Genomic DNA, 16,916 nt, shown 5'->3' on the forward strand with positions numbered 1-16,916 from the left:
TTGGACTATATATATATATATATATATATATATATATATATACATATATATATATACAGATATATATACAGATATATATATATATATGTATATATATATACATATTTCCCTATTTTCTCTGACTAGGATTTCCAACTCTATATTGAATAGGAGTGGCGAGAGTGGACACTCTGTCTTATTCCTGATCTTAGTGGGAAGCTTTCATCCTTTTACCACTGAGTAGGACATTAGCTGTGGATTTTTCATATATGGCCTTCATTATGCTCAGGTACTTTCCTTATATACCTAATTTTTAAAGAATTTTTATTATAACAGGATGTTGAATTTTGTCAAATGCTTTTCATGCATGTATTGAGATGATCATATGATTTTTATTATTCAGTTTGTTAATGTGGTGTATCACATGTATTGGTTTGTATATGTTGACCCATCCTTATATCCAGTGATAAATCCCACTTGATCATGGCATGTGATTCTTTTAAAATGCTATTCAATTTACTATGCTATAATTCTGTTGAGAATTTTTGAATCTAGGATGCAATTATTCATTAAATATATTAGCCTGTAAATTTTTTTCTTGAAATGTCCTTATATTATTTTTGTATCAGGGTAATGCAGGCCTCCTAAAATGAATTGGGAGTGTTCTCCTTTCTTCAATTTTTGGAAGAGTTTGAGAAGGATTGTTGTTAATTTTTCTTTAAATGTTTGGTAGAATTCACCAGTGAAATTATCTTATCCTGATCTTTTTTGTGTTGGGAGGTTTTGATTACTAATTCCAATCTCCTTATTATTGATCTGTTCAGATATTCTACTTATGATTCAGTCTTGGAAGGTTGTATGTTTCTAATAATTTATCTATTTCTTCTAGGTTATTCAATTTGTTTGCATAGTAGTCTCTGATGATCTTTTGTATTTTTGTTGTGTCAGTTGTAATGTTTCTTTTTACATTTCTGATTTTATTTGCTTCTTGCCTTTTTTTTCTTAGTGTAGTTTAAGGTTTCAATTTTGTTTATCTTTTCAAAAAGTCAGCTCTTATTTCATTGATATTTTCCATTGTTTTTCTTGTCTCTATATCATTTATTTCTGTTCTGATCTTTGCTATTTTCCTCCTTCTAAAAACTTTGGGCCTAGTTTATTCTTTTTGTTCTAGTTCATTGAGGTATAAACTTAGGGTATTTATTTGTGATCTTTCTTCTTTCTTTTTATTTATTTATTTATTTATTTATTTATTTATTTATTTATTTTTTAATATATGAAATTTACTGTCAAATTGGTTTCCATACAACACCCAGTGCTCATCCCAAAAGGTACCCTCCTCAATACCCATCACCCACCCTGCCCTCCCTCCCACCCCCCATCAACCCTCAGTTTGTTCTCAGTTTTTAACAGTCTCTTATGCTTTGGCTCTCTCCCACTCTAACCTCTTTTTTTTTTTTTTCCCTTCCCCTCCCCCATGGGTTTCTGTTACGTTTCTCAGGATCCACATAAGAGTGAAACCATATGGTATCTGTCTTTCTCTGTATGGCTTATTTCACTTAGCATCACACTCTCCAGTTCCATCCACGTTGCTACAAAAGGCCATATTTCATTTTTTCTCATTGCCACGTAGTATTCCATTGTGTATATAAACCACAATTTCTTTATCCATTCATCAGTTGATGGACATTTAGGCTCTTTCCATAATTTGGGTATTGTTGAGAGTGCTGCTATAAACATTGGGGTACAAGTGCCCCTATGCATCAGTACTCCTGTATCCCTTGGATAAATTCCTAGCAGTGCTATTGCTGGGTCATAGGGTAGGTCTATTTTTAATTTTCTGAGGAACCTCCACACTGCTTTCCAGAGCGGCTGCACCAATTTGCATTCCCACCAACAGTGCAAGAGGGTTCCCGTCTCTCCACATCCTCTCCAGCATCTATAGTCTCCTGATTTCTTCATTTTGGCCACTCTGACTGGCGTGAGGTGGTATCTGAGTGTGGTTTTGATTTGTATTTCCCTGATGAGGAGCGACGTTGAACATCTTTTCATGTGCCTGTTGGCCATCCAGATGTCTTCTTTAGAGAAGTGTCTATTCATGTTTTCTGCCCATTTCTTCACTGGGTTATTTGTTTTTCGGGTGTGGAGTTTGATGAGCTCTTTATAGATTTTGGATACTAGCCCTTTGTCCGATGTGTCATTTGCAAATATCTTTTCCCATTCCGTTGGTTGCCTTTTAGTTTTGTTGGTTGTTTCCTTTGCTGTGCAGAAGCTTTTTATCTTCATAAGGTCCCAGTAATTCACTTTTGCTTTTAATTCCCTTGCCTTTGGGGATGTGCCGAGTAAGAGATTGCTACGGCTGAGGTCAGAGAGGTCTTTTCCTGCTTTCTCCTCTAAGGTTTTGATGGTTTCCTGTCTCACATTCAGGTCCTTTATCCATTTTGAGTTTATTTTTGTGAATGGTGTGAGAAAGTGGTCTAGTTTCAACCTTCTGCATGTTGCTGTCCAGTTCTCCCAGCACCATTTGTTAAAGAGACTGTCTTTTTTCCATTGGATGTTCTTTCCTGCTTTGTCAAAAATGAGTTGGCCATACGTTTGTGGGTCTAGTTCTGGGGTTTCTATTCGATTCCATTGGTCTATGTGTCTGTTTTTATGCCAATACCATGCTGTCTTGATGATGACAGCTTTGTAGTAGAGGCTAAAGTCTGGGATTGTGATGCCTCCTGCTTTGGTCTTCTTCAAAATTACTTTGGCTATTCGGGGCCTTTTGTGGTTCCATATGAATTTTAGGATTGCTTGTTCTAGTTTCAAGAAGAATGCTGGTGCAATTTTGATTGGGATTGCATTGAATGTGTAGATAGCTTTGGGTAGTATTGACATTTTGACAATATTTATTCTTCCAATCCATGAGCAGGGAATGTCTTTCCATTTCTTTATATCTTCTTCAATTACCTGCATAAGCTTTCTATAGTTTCAGCATACAGATCTTTTACATCTTTGGTTAGATTTATTCCTAGGTATTTTATGCTTCTTGGTGCAATTGTGAATGGGATCAGTTTCTTTATTTGTCTTTCTGTTGCTTCATTGTTAGTGTATAAGAATGCAACTGATTTCTGTACATTGATTTTGTATCCTGCAACTTTGCTGAATTCATGTATCAGTTCTAGCAGACTTTTGCTGGAGTCTATCGGATTTTCCATGTATAATATCATGTCATCTGCAAAAAGCGAAAGCTTGACTTCATCTTTGCCAATTTGGATGCCTTTGATTTCCTTTTGTTGTCTGCTGATGCTAGAACTTCCAGCACTATATTAAACAACAGCGGTGAGAGTGGGCATCCCTGTCGTGTTCCTGATCTCAGGGAAAAAGCTCTCAGTTTTTCCCCATTGAGGATGATGTTAGCTGTGGGCTTTTCATAAATGGCTTTTATGATCTTTAAGTATGTTCCTTCTATCCCGACTTTCTCAAGGGTTTTTATTAAGAAAGGGTGCTGGATTTTGTCAAAGGCCTTTTCTGCATCGATTGACAGGATCATATGGTTCTTCTCTTTTTTTTTGTTAATGTGATGTATCACATTGATCGATTTGTGAATGTTGAACCAGCCCTGCATCCCAGGAATGAATCCCACTTGATCATGGTGAATAATTCTTTTTATATGCTGTTGAATTCGATTTGCTAGTATCTTATTGAGAATTTTTGCATCCATATTCATCAGGGATATTGGCCTGTAGTTCTCTTTTTTTACTGGGTCTCTGTCTGGTTTAGGAATCAAAGTAATACTGGCTTCAGAGAATGAGTCTGGAAGTGTTCCTTCCCTTTCTATTTCTTGGAATAGCTTGAGAAGGATAGGTATTATCTCTGCTTTAAACGTCTGGTAGAACTCCCCTGGGAAGCCATCTGGTCCTGGACTCTTATTTGTTGGGAGATTTTTGATAACCGATTCAATTTCTTCGCTGGTTATGGGTCTGTTCAAGCTTTCTATTTCCTCCTGATTGAGTTTTGGAAGAGTGTGGGTGTTTAGGAATTTGTCCATTTCTTCCAGGTTGTCCAATTTGTTGGCATATAATTTTTCATAGTATTCCCTGATAATTGTTTGTATCTCTGAGGGATTGGTTGTAATAATTCCATTTTCATTCATGATTTTATCTATTTGGGTCATCTTCCTTTTCTTTTTGAGAAGCCTGGCTAGAGGTTTGTCAATTTTGTTTATTTTTTCAAAAAACCAACTCTTGGTTTCGTTGATCTGCTCTACAGTTTTTTTAGATTCTATATTGTTTATTTCTGCTCTGATCTTTATGATTTCTCTTCTTCTGCTGGGTTTAGGCTGCCTTTGCTGTTCTGCTTCTATTTCCTTTAGGTGTGCTGTTAGATTTTGTATTTGGGATTTTTCTTGTTTCTTGAGATAGGCCTGGATTGCAATGTATTTTCCTCTCAGGACTGCCTTCGCTGTGCCCCAAAGCGTTTGGATTGTTGTATTTTCATTTTCGTTTGTTTCCATATATTTTTTAATTTCTTCTCTAATTGCCTGGTTGACCCACTCATTCGTTAGTAGGGTGTTCTTTTTTTTTTTTTTTAATTAATTAATTAATTAATTTATTTTTTAATATATGAAATTTACTGTCAAATTGGTTTCCATACAACAGTAGGGTGTTCTTTAACCTCCATGCTTTTGGAGGTTTTCCAGACTTTTTCCTGTGGTTGATTTCAAGCTTCATAGCATTGTGGTCTGAAAGTATGCATGGTATAATTTCAATTCTTGTAAACTTATGAAGGGCTGTTTTGTGACCCAGTATATGATCTATCTTGGAGAATGTTCCATGTGCACTCGAGAAGAAAGTATATTCTGTTGCTTTGGGATGCAGAGTTCTAAATATATCTGTCAAGTCCATCTGATCCAATGTATCATTCAGGGCCCTTGTTTCTTTATTGACTGTGTGTCTAGATGATCTATCCATTTCTGTAAGTGGGGTGTTAAAGTCCCCTGCAATGACCACATTCTTATCAATAAGGTTGCTTATGTTTATGAGTAACTGTTTTATATATCTGGGGGCTCCGGTATTTGGCGCATAGACATTTATAATTGTTAGCTCTTCCTGATGGATAGACCCTGTAATTATTATATAATGCCCTTCTTCATCTCTTGTTACAGCCCTTAATTTAAAGTCTAGTTTGTCTGATATAAGTATGGCTACTCCAGCTTTCTTTTGGCTTCCAGTAGCATGATAAATAGTTCTCCATCCCCTCACTCTCAATTTAAAGGTGTCCTCAGATCTCAAATGAGTCTCTTGTAGACAGCAAATAGATGGGTCTTGTTTTTTTATCCATTCTGATACCCTATGTCTTTTGGTTGGCACATTTAATCCATTTACATTCAGTGTTATTATAGAAAGATATGGGTTTAGAGTCATTGTGATGTCTGTATGTTTTATGCTTGTAGTGATGTCTCTGGTACTTTGTCTCACAGGATCCCCCTTAGGATCTCTTGTAGGGCTGGTTTCGTGGTGACGAATTCCTTCGGTTTTTGTTTGTTTGGGAAGACCTTTATCTCTCCTTCTATTCTAAATGACAGACTTGCTGGATAAAGGATTCTCGGCTGCATATTTTTTCTGTTTAGCACACTGAAGATATCGTGCCAAGCCTTTCTGGCCTGCCAAGTTTCAAAGGAGAGATCAGTCACGAGTCTTATAGGTCTCCCTTTATATGTGAGGGCACGTTTATCCCTTGCTGCTTTCAGAATTTTCTCTTTATCCTTGTATTTTGCCAGTTTCACTATGATATGTCGTGCAGAAGATCGATTCAAGTTACGTCTGAAGGGAGTTCTCTGTGCCTCTTGGATTTCAATGCCTTTTTCCTTCCCCAGTTCAGGGAAGTTCTCAGCTATAATTTCTTCAAGTACCCCTTCAGCACCTTTCCCTCTCTCTTCCTCCTCTGGGATACCAATTATGCGTATATTATTTCTTTTTAGTGTATCACTTAGTTCTCTAATTTTCCCCTCATACTCCTGGATTTTTTTATCTCTCTTTCTTTCAGCTTCCTCTTTCTCCATAACTTTATCTTCTAGTTCACCTATTCTCTCCTCTGCCTCTTCAATCCGAGCCGTCGTGGTTTCCATTTTGTTTTGCATTTCGTTTAAAGCGTTTTTCAGCTCCTCGTGACTGTTCCTTAGTCCCTTGATCTCTGTAGCAAGAGATTCTCTGCTGTCCTGTATACTGTTTTCAAGCCCAGCGATTAATTTTATGACTATTATTCTAAATTCACTTTCTGTTATATTATTTAAATTCTTTTTGATCAGTTCATTAGCTGTTGTTATTTCCTGGAGATTCTTCTGAGGGGAATTCTTCTGTTTGGTCATTTTGGATAGTCCCTGGATCGGTGAGGACCTGCAGGGCACTTCCCCCGTGCTGTGGTGTATAACTGGAGTTGGTGGGCGGGGCCGCAGTCCGACCTGATATCTGCCCCCAGCCCACCGCTGGGGCTACAGTCAGACTGGTGTGTGCCTTCTCTTCCCCTCTCCTAGGGGCGGGATTCACTGTGGGGTGGTGTGGCCCGTCTGGGCTACTTGCACACTGCCAGGCTTGTGGTGCTGGGGATCTGGCGTATTAGCTGGGGTGGGTAGGCAAGGTGCACGGTGGCGGGAGGGGCAGGCTTAGCTCGCTTCTCCTTAGGTGATCCACTTCAGGAGGGGCCCTGTGGCAGCGGGAGGGAGTCAGATCCGCTGCCGGAGCTTTGGCTCCGCAGAAGCACAGAGTTGGGTGTTTGCGCGGAGCGAGCAAGTTCCCTGGCAGGAACTGGTTATCTTTGGGATTTTGGCTGGGGGATGGGCGGGGGAGATGGCGCTGGTGAGCGCCTTTGTTCCCCGCCAAGCTGAGCTCTGCCGTCCGGGGGCTCAGCAGCTCTCCCTCCCTTTGTCCTCCAGCCTTCCCGCTTTCTGAGCAGAGCTGTTAACTTATGACCTCCCAGACACTAAGTCGCGCTTGCTGTCGGAACACAGTCCGTCCAGCCCCTCCGCTTTTGCCAGCCCGACTCGGGGGCTCTGCTTGGCCGGCGAGCCGCCCCTCCGCCCCGGCTCCCTCCCGCCAGTCCGTGGAGCGCGCACCGCCTCGCTGCCCTTCCTACCCTCTTCCTTGGGCCTCTCGTCTGCGCTTGGCTCCGGACACTCCGTTCTGCTAATCCTCTGGCGGTTTTCTGGGTTCTTTAGGCAGGTGTAGGTGGAATCTAAGTGATCAGCAGGACGCGCGGTGAGCCCAGCGTCCTCCTACGCCGCCATCTTCCGGAACTCCTCCCAGTTTCTTTTTTCCTCTGTAGATTAGCAGCCTTTCCTCTCCTCACTCCTCCGTCTCTCCTCCTCCTCCTCCTCCTCCTCCTCCTCCTCCTCCTCCGTCTCTCCCCTCCCCTCTCCCCTCTCTTCTTTCTTAATGTAGGCATTTATTGCTATAAGCTTTCCTCCTAGAACTGCTTTTTCTGCATCCCATAGATTTCGGTATTTTGTGTTTTCATTTTCATTTATTTCAAGATATTTTTGATTTCCCTTTTGCTTTCCTCTTTGACCTATTAATTATTAAGAAGTGTGTTATTTAATTTCCACACGCTTATGAATTTTCAGGTTTTCCTTATGTTATTGATTCTAGTTTCTTACCATTTTGGTTGAAAAGGTACTTGGTACAATTTCAATGTTCTTACATTTTCAGAACTTATTTTTGGACTTAACATATGATCTGTCCTGAGTAATATTCCTTGTACATTTGAGAAGAATGGGTATTCTGCTGCCATTCGGTTGAATGTTCTGTATATGTCTATCTGAAAATCTATCCTTCCTACACTCCATAATGTGCCTTTTCTTATTTATGTGCTTTTCTCAAGTCCTAGAATCCCTCACCCACAATCTTTGGCTCTTGTGAAGGTATGTTTGTGCACATATAGTTGCTCAAATTGATGTTTATGGGGGAGAGACATGAGTGGTAGAAATCTCTACTCCACAATTTACCTCACAATCTATGTGCTATTGGATTTTGTTCACTGGTATTTTATAGAGAATTTTGTATCTCTATTTGTGAGGAATATTTTTTCTGTAGTTTTCTTGTGATATATTTGTCTGGTTTTGGTATCAGAGTGTTACTGGCCTCAGAGAATATATTAGAAAGTGTTTCCTCCTCTTTTGTTTTTAGAAGAGTTTTTAAAGAAGTGGTGTTAATTAAATTGGTGTTAATTTAATTTCTTTGCTTCTCAGAGGTCTACTTAAGTTTTTTATTTCTTTTCAAGTCAGTTTTAGTAGCTTGTGCCTTACTAGAAATTTTTCCATTTCATCTAGGCTATCTGATTTGTTGGCATACAGTTTTTTGGAGAATGCCTTAATTTCTCCTTCATATTGAAGAATAGGTTTTCTAAATATAGAATTCTTGGTTGGCTGTCTTTCTTTTAGAACTCTGAATATGTCATCCCTCTGCCTTGTGACCTCCATGGTTTCATATGAGAAATCAGCTGTTAATCTTATTAAGAATCCTTTGTGTGTCATGAGAATCCTTTGTGTGTCTATTTCTGCTGTGGAGATTTTCTCTTTGCCTTTGTCTTTCAACAGTTTTATTACATTCTGTGGATCTATTTGAATGTATCATACTTGAATTTTGTGAGCTTCTGGGATTAATGTTCTTCATTAAATTTGGGAAGTTTTTGATCATGATGTCTTCAAATATTTACTTTGTCCGGTGTTTTCTCTTTTTCTTCTGGGACTCCATTATGCATTTATTGGCACTCTTGATGGTGCTCCACAGGTCTCTGAAGCTATTTTCATTATTCCATATGTTTTATTCTCCATTCCTCACACTGGATAATCTTAATTGATCTATTTTCAAGTTTGCTAGTTATTTCTTCTCTCTGCCCAACTTTGCTGTTTTACATTTCAGGTACTTTTAAAATTTGTATTTGGCTCATTATTTTATGATTTATATCTCTTTACTGATATTCAATATTTGGTGAGCCATCATTCTCATGTTTTCCTTTAATTGTTTAGACAAATTTTTTTTACTTGCAAATATTTAAAATAGCTGATTTAAAGTTTATGTCTTGAGTTCAATGTCTGGGCTTCATCCGGTATGGCAGTGTACTGTCCTGCAGGCCCAAAAGCTGGACTTCTCCTGACCTGGTCCACTCTTGGTTGAGGCCTGGTCTTGGGAGAGCAAGAAGATGGGGTTTTTTTCTGGCCCCAGATTACTTTGCTTCCTTGTCAAAGCAACTCTCTCTGGAGGAGATGCTGTCAGGGAAGAGGAGAGAAAATCACCTTTTCTTTGGCATTGGATAGACAAACGGTGTTGCTGCAGATGTGCACTTAACTCACACTTGGAAAAGGGGGAGAGATGGAGAAGGACAGAAGCATAAACAGGGTAAGCAATTCTGCCTGCAACACTCCCCACCCCCACCACCCCTTGGCATGGGCAGGCCCCAGGGCAAGCATGGATAGAACCAAACTCTCTATCCTCTCCATCAATGTGGTTCTGTATGCACTTCTCACAGCATGAGTTCCTCACTGAGCACAGAGTGACCATTGCATTTGAATCTTTGTGTTTTCTACATAAAGTGACTTAAACACAAACCAAACTTCTGTTGCTTTACCAAAGAACAGAATCTATTACAACATCTGTTGGAAGTTTCCAAAATTCATTTTTAGAGCAATTTTCACCTTCTGTGATGACTTTAGCACCTACCTGCCATGAAATATATAACTCCACAGTGGTGACTTGATTCAGCTTTGGTCCCTGTACCCTCTTGTATTATTTAGGTAGACCAAGAAAGGACTCACATCACATCTAACATAACAAATGAGAGAGAGAGAGAGAGAGAGACAGAGAGAGACTGATTTACTCAGACCTTCTCCACCTCAACAGTCCTTTGCCTCTTCTCCCTTTCCTAAAGACAAATGCAAATTAAATATAAATTCATGAATGGTTGCCAACTGATATTATTACTTAAATCTGACTCTTTTTGGTCATTAATCCTGCAAATATGTCTATTCTTAGATGGCTGCAATTAGCAATTTGCTGCTTGTCATAACAATCATTAGAAGCAGAAAATATTATCAAATGATTTACAGAGAAAATAATCTGGGAACTTTTGTACTTTTTTCCCATACTGTTAGGATCAAGTATTGGCACCGCCCAAGTACCTGACAGGATCTGGGGCTGGTCAGGGGTCTGGTTGCGGGGAGCAGTTACATGACTGGAAATAAACACTTAAGAGAATTGATCATATTTTAAAAATTTTATTTATTTTTTAAAGGGCATAGCTTCTTGATGGGTAGAATAAGAGGATCAGATTAGATCAGTAGTTTCCAAATGTCAGCCCAAGGATAGGTTTGTTGACCACTGCAAAATAAGAAAAATAAGGACAGGTAGTGTTTACACATATAAAGTCAAATTTATCTGATGCAAAGGACTTTCCTTTATTCCAAGATTATATTCTGGTGGTGAGTGATAGTAGATGCCAACTTAAAAAAATGTCTTGGATTAGCAAAATAAAATAAGTGAGCAACTTGATACTGGTAAATCCCTAAATTGCTTTAGTCCTATTCCCTGCAACTCTTATCTTCAATGTGGATCCCAGGCTCTGAGCAACTTACCTTTTCTGTGCAAACTTTGGTACTCTCATGCACGTAAAAATGATGTGGTTTCCCACTTTTTCCTCCTAGAGAATTTGTATTCACTCTCCAAGACTCTGAATGTCATTTCCTCTGAGAAACCTGTCCTCATGACTCTCACTCAAACTCACCCCCACTGTTCCTTCTGTGTTGCTGAAACTCTGAGTACCTATTTCTAGTTTGGTATTTGGGAACTTGTGTTGTAGTTTTTTGTTGCATTTCTGTTTCCCCCACGAGATATGGAAAGCTTGAAGAAGATGAGGTGGGATCTGTTTCTTTCTTCTCTTTGTAGCCTTGAGTCCACCACTGGGATTAAAACACAAATGTTCTATCAATCAAGGCCCTACAGAACACAGATGGAACACTCAAATCAGAGCAACCTGAAGAGATTGTGATAAGGACTGTTTACAAAACTGTCTACAGGTTATAGATTTAGAAGCCACAAGGAATAGTGCAGGAGCGTGCGTATGGGAAGCTCACCGTATCCGGAAATAAGGCAGGGAGGATGGTGTGGAGAGTCACCTGGAAGGAGCTTAGACACATCCAAAGACGCAATCAGGCTACAATTACAAGCAGGGAGAGAGCTAAAGAACAATAGTGGCCTTCCTTTCTCCTTCTACACTCCTTCAGGGACTGCACATTCAATGGAACCCAGCCAGAGGACAGGAGGCAAGGCAACCTGTTACTGTTGTCCCAGTAGGTTGGCTTTGCCAGAGCAAGAAGAAAAAGGTGGAGAGTGAGCCTGAGAAGTGAATGGAAGACATTCAGCATAGTAATGCTCAGCAAATGTGTTTGGAATAAATGGCTGTGTTCCTAAGCAGGTCAGTGTCCCATGCAAACCTTTATGCTTAGAGTGAAGTGACAGTGTTGACAATGATAACAGTGACAATGGAAATGGTGTGGTGATGTTGATGATGATTTTTGTAAGATAGCGGTGGCAGTGATGTTGCTGTTGCTGCTGGTGGTGATAATGCTAATGATGGAGGTGGTGGTGGTGCTGGTGGTGGAAGTGATTGTGTCAGCAGTGGTGCTGTTGCTGATGGTGCTGGTGGTGCTGGTGATGATAATAATGAATTGATTACATTTATTTAATATTTACTATATGCCTGGGGTGAGCTAAACATTTTATATACTTCATTTCATTGAATCCTCATGACCCTATGAGATGGACATTATTATTATTCCCACATTAGAGATGAAGAGATGGAAGCTCAAAAAGCTCAAAATACCTTGCTAATGGTCACACATCTGGAATGGGTGGGAGCCTGTTCCAGCCTAAGTGTTGGACTCCAGAGCCCAAATGTTCACCATTGCACCCACTGCTTCGGTCTCAGACTGTTTTGCATGTGCATGCCAGCCCAATTCCTCTACTTTGAAATCTTTGACACCTTCCCAGTAATCAAGATCTTAAATCCTGAATCTCAAATTCCAGGCCCCTAATTACTGGTCCCTTCCAGTCTTACCTTCTAATATTCCTACCCATAAAGCTTACTTCACCTCAGCAAGGCCAAATATCTCCTAAACATCCCTACCTCCATGTGTTTGCTCATGCTGTTCTGTCTGAAATTAATTCTCACCCCTTCTTCCAATCCCCTGACCTTTCCTTAGATCACAGTCCTATCGTTTCTTTAAGATTCAAATAAAAATCACTGCCTGCATCCAGAATCCATCCCTGCCTGCCTTCCTTCCCTGCTCAGGTAGAAACAACCTCTAATGTGTCTAAACCTCCACATGAAAGTGTCTGGAAATTTATTAAACAACTTGGATTATGGTTCCTCTAATTCTTGCTTTTTCTGCACTATTAAACCTGGCTCTCTGAAATGGACTACATTTAGTCTATCTCCATTTACTCCCGTTTACAGTTACTGCCCAGTGAATATCTGATGAAGAATATAATCTGAAGCCCTTTTCACTCATTGTTTTTAAATCACAATGAGACTTAAGTCACTTCATCTACTCATGAATCCATTTATCCGTCTGTCCGTCCCTCCTTCCTTCCATTCAGCCATCTCTCCATTCAGTCATGAAACATAGTAAGACAGAAGTTGGATACATCAACAATGAAAAAGGAGCTCCATTCTGTGCTGGTTGGCTGTGAAGTCTGGTTGAGAATGTCACCTAGAGACTGAGACACACTTAGCGTGGGGAGGAAAAGTGTATGTGCTTGGAGTCACACAGAGCATGGACACAGTTATGTTTCTTTTACATAGGAGCTTGTAACCTTGGGCAAGTTTCTTAACCATTCTGAGCCTCCAATTCCTCATCCATAAGATGGTCTGTAAGTTCCAGTATAATGCGAGGACCCAGATAGCTCGGGCCTGAGACAGGATCTCATTTGAAAGAAGCACAGCTCAAAGAGGAACTGAAACCTTTGTTCCTATATTTCCAAAATATTCAAAGGCTCCAATTACATTTCCATTGAGATCTCGAAAAAATTCCTTCTCTCCTGCTTATCTCCTGGAGATAAGCCTTTCCTACTTTAAAGGCTCTCTTCCTTCGTCTCCACATAGTCCTCTTCTTCTGCCCCTTTGACCAGAATTATTTTTGGCCCTGTGAGGTCTCCTTGATATGCTGGACATGCCCCAGGCCCTTCCTACAGGCACCACTCTCTGGGGGCTGAAGATCTTTTTCCTTGGACTCAGTCTACCTGCTACATTCCCCTTTCTCTGCTAAAATACCTTCTATATCAATGCCCCCTCACCAACCAGCATAAGTATGAGGATTGGAGATTAGTTGAAAAGGGCCCACAGCACAAGGCCTAGCAGCCAGGAAGCCTCACACACTGAAGCCTTTCATAGTGTGGAGAAAACGAAGCAGGCTTCATGGAAGAGGTGTACCTCAACATTGGCTAAAAGATGGAGAAATGCCCCTGAGAATTTCCAGAAGGGCTGTCTACTGCCCCCACGAGTGGCTCTGGGCTCTCAAGGATTTCTACATGAATCCACTTTCACATAGAAGGGTGGGTTTCTTTACAAGTTTTTTTTAGTTAAAAAATTTTAAAGATAATATATTCTTATGGTCCATAATGTGAAACTCTGTCAAAGGTACACATAAAGAAGTCCTGCTTCTACTCTTGTCTCTACTCACCTCCTCTGAGCCTCTGTCTCTATAGGTAATCACTTGTATTAGTTTTTGAAGCATGTGTCCAGTGTTTTGTATAATTAAAGAGGAAGTAATACCTAGGCATAACACAAAATCCAGCCACAAGATATTGCTGTGTTGTGGGTAGAGATTTTCCTCCCATGCCCACTACTGCATTACCCCTTCCCAGAGAGACCCCACCACTTGAGCCTTCTGCTTCCAGAGATATTCCATGCATAAACAAGCATATAGGCATAGATATACTTGTGAACACATTTGTAAAGTTTTTTATTGAAGTGTAGTTGACACACAGTGTTATATTAGTTTCAGGTATACAACATAGTGATTCAACAATTTTATACCTTATGCTATGCTCACCACAAGCACCATCTGTCACTACATAACACTATCACAATACCATCGACTATACTCCCTATGCTGTACCTTTTATCCTTGTAACTTATGCATTTCATAACTGGAAGCCTGTATCTCCCACCTCCCTTCACCCTTTTTACCCATCCCCCACCTCCCTCTTCTCTGGCAATCATAAGTTTCTTCTTCTTATTTATGAGCCTGTTTCTGCTTTTTTTGTTTGTTTGCTCATTTTTTAGATTTCACATATAAGTGAAATCGTATGGTGTTTGTGACATTTGTACATCCTTTCCACAAATAGCAGCAGACTATACACACTGTTTTGCAGCTTCCCTTTTTCTACTTTGCAATATATCTTGGGAAGTGTTTCTTATCAGTTTATAAAAATCTGGCTTATTCCCTTTTTGGGCTGTCAACGCTTCTTCAATCTGGATATTCCATGATTTATTAAACATTAAAGCATGTTAAGAATCCTATTGACACATTCTTAGGTTGCTTCCAGTGTATGCTGTATAAACATAAATAAATGTTTGAAAAGCCATAACTATCCTTGTACATATATCATTTTGCACATGTGTAAAAGTGAAGCTGTGTAAAAGAAATTGAATAAAAGTCATAAAAGTGAAATTGAAGAGTCAAAGGCATTTATATTTTAAATTCTGATAGATGTTGCCAAATAGATCTTCTTATGAGTCCAGATAAGTTAGATCATACTGTGGCAATAAACAGCTCAAATCTCCATGGTTTAAAATCACAAAGGTTCATTTCTCATTGCCACTTCATGTCCATCACGGACCCTGGGGACTCTGTTCTGCATTGTCCTTTTGTTGAGGCACAGGGAGACAGCACAGCCACAATCTGGATCAACTGTGCTCACCACAGCAGAGGGGCCTTTTTATAGGACATGTGCTGAATCACATGCTGGTTTTAAAGTTTTTGCTTTAAAGTAACACCTTCATATTTTATTGGTCAAAGCAAGTCACACAGGGTGGATCAGTGCAGTCCCGTCATGTGTCTGGAAGAACAGCCAGCCACACTAGGAGCTCTGCAGAGACCACCTCACTTTACCCGGTCCCCACAGCAAGTGAGGACACCTGGGTGCCACACCCTCCCCAGCACAGTGTCCCAGCAAACTCCCTGATTTTGCCTCATTTAACAGCTGATAACTCTTCTTATGAAATTTAACTTCATAGAAGCTTCTTTTATGTATTTCTTCTTTTGTTTAAAAAACCTTACTTAAAAAAAAAAAGCACAACCTTAAAATCATTATCTGTACAGAGACATGTAAACTGGACAAGGTGCTCTCAGCAATCACTCCATGCACCAGTCATGTTTCTGATGTTGGGTGGGTCTCTGCCCACTAGGGGTGCTGGGCTCTGCCAGGTGCCAAGGGCATAGGTGCTACGGAGACAGATGTGCGATGTTGCCTCCAAAACCCGACCTCCAGTGCCCTGAACAGCCCAGAGAGCCATCAGCTTCTGTAGCTCTGTGCCCAGGGATCTGCATTTGTGTCAAGGGTGTGTTTTTCCTTTTGTTCCACAAGATGACTTGTTCTTGCTGACAGTTAAAGAGCAGAGATCCAGATTTAACATGTAACCCTCTTGTTATCATGGTAACAAACATACCCTGCTCTGAACACTTACCCCGAGAGGTTCTAAAGGGGTCTGCCTCCCCTCCGCAGGTAGTTCTTGTGGCCACATGTCCATTTAGGTCCTAGAAAAAAGAGAAAGGTTTAGTTTCAATACCTTTGAAACTAAAGGGACCCATTCACAGGAAAGGATTTTTAAAGCCACTTTGAAGTATGACTGACATACAAAAAACTATGCATATTTAATGTATACAATTGAATGGGTTTGGAGATAGGTATACATCTGTGAAGTCATCATCACAATCTATGCCATAAACATATCCATCACCTCCCAAACTTTCCTCCTGACTTCTTATTTACTATTATGTGATAAAAACGGTTAAGATCGATCTTCTTAGCAAAATTTTAAGTAGACAGTACAAACACAAAGGAGTTTTTGATGATGGTGGCAGAAGTGTGTCTAGGTGCATTGAATGTGTGTGTGTGGATGTGGGGCTTTGAGACTACCTGGATAGAAATAGTTTTTGTCCCCAGGGACATATTGAGGCCCATCAGTTCTGGCTTTCTTGCCACAGAACAAGGCAGGCAGCACCAATGGTGTATGCTACACTTAATTTGCAGAACTTGTAAGATTCAGGAAAACAAGAATTGACAGAAACATCCAATTTTACCTCAGGACAACATGTAAGTTATATTCCAGTATTCCTCTTCATTTCTAATGACCTTTTCTGGAAGGGCTGGATGATTCAGTAGAGCTGGCGGAGGAGGAACGTCGGTAGGAGCCTCACAGCCAGCCTTGGTTGCTGGACTGGAAAGTGGTGAATGCCACTGCCTATCCGCATGTGGGTTAGCTGCAGTGCCAGTGCAGGGGGACTGGAAAGCATGCTTCCCTGCTCAAATCAGGGACACTGGTTGGGTTGTTTCTATTTTGGGCTTAAAATTGTCATGACCTATGTATTCACTTTTAAAAAGGAATCAAAGGGGCGCCTGAGTGGCTCAGTCAGTTAAACATCTGACTCTTGGTTTCATCTCAGGTCATGATCCCATGGTTCGTGAGTTTGGGCCCTGCATCTGGCTTTGTGCGCTGATAGCATGGAGTCTGCTTAGGATTATCTCTCTCTCTTCCTATCTCTCTCTGTCTCTCTCTGCCTCTCCTGGCTCGTGCTCATGAGCTGTCTCTCTCTCAAAATAAATAAATAAACAAAATTTTTTTTAAAAAAAATAAAAAATAAGTAAAAAGGAATCAAAGCAGGAAGAAGGCAGTATTACCAC

General features: G+C 40.2%; 1 long non-coding RNA gene across 1 annotated transcript; it reads right to left on the reverse strand.

Annotated features, from left to right (window-relative positions):
- Positions 1–10,218: 10,218 nt before the first annotated feature.
- LOC131499238 (uncharacterized) lies at positions 10,219–16,518 on the reverse strand. Its single transcript, XR_009255769.1, has 3 exons — positions 16,316–16,518; positions 15,700–15,769; positions 10,219–10,331 (listed from the first exon to the last, which is right to left on the reverse strand). It is a non-coding gene; the product is annotated as an uncharacterized LOC131499238 (long non-coding RNA).
- Between the last annotated feature and the right edge of the window lie 398 nt (positions 16,519–16,916).

Source organism: Neofelis nebulosa, chromosome 17 (assembly GCF_028018385.1).
Source record: "Neofelis nebulosa isolate mNeoNeb1 chromosome 17, mNeoNeb1.pri, whole genome shotgun sequence".
Lineage (NCBI taxonomy): Eukaryota > Metazoa > Chordata > Mammalia > Carnivora > Felidae > Neofelis > Neofelis nebulosa.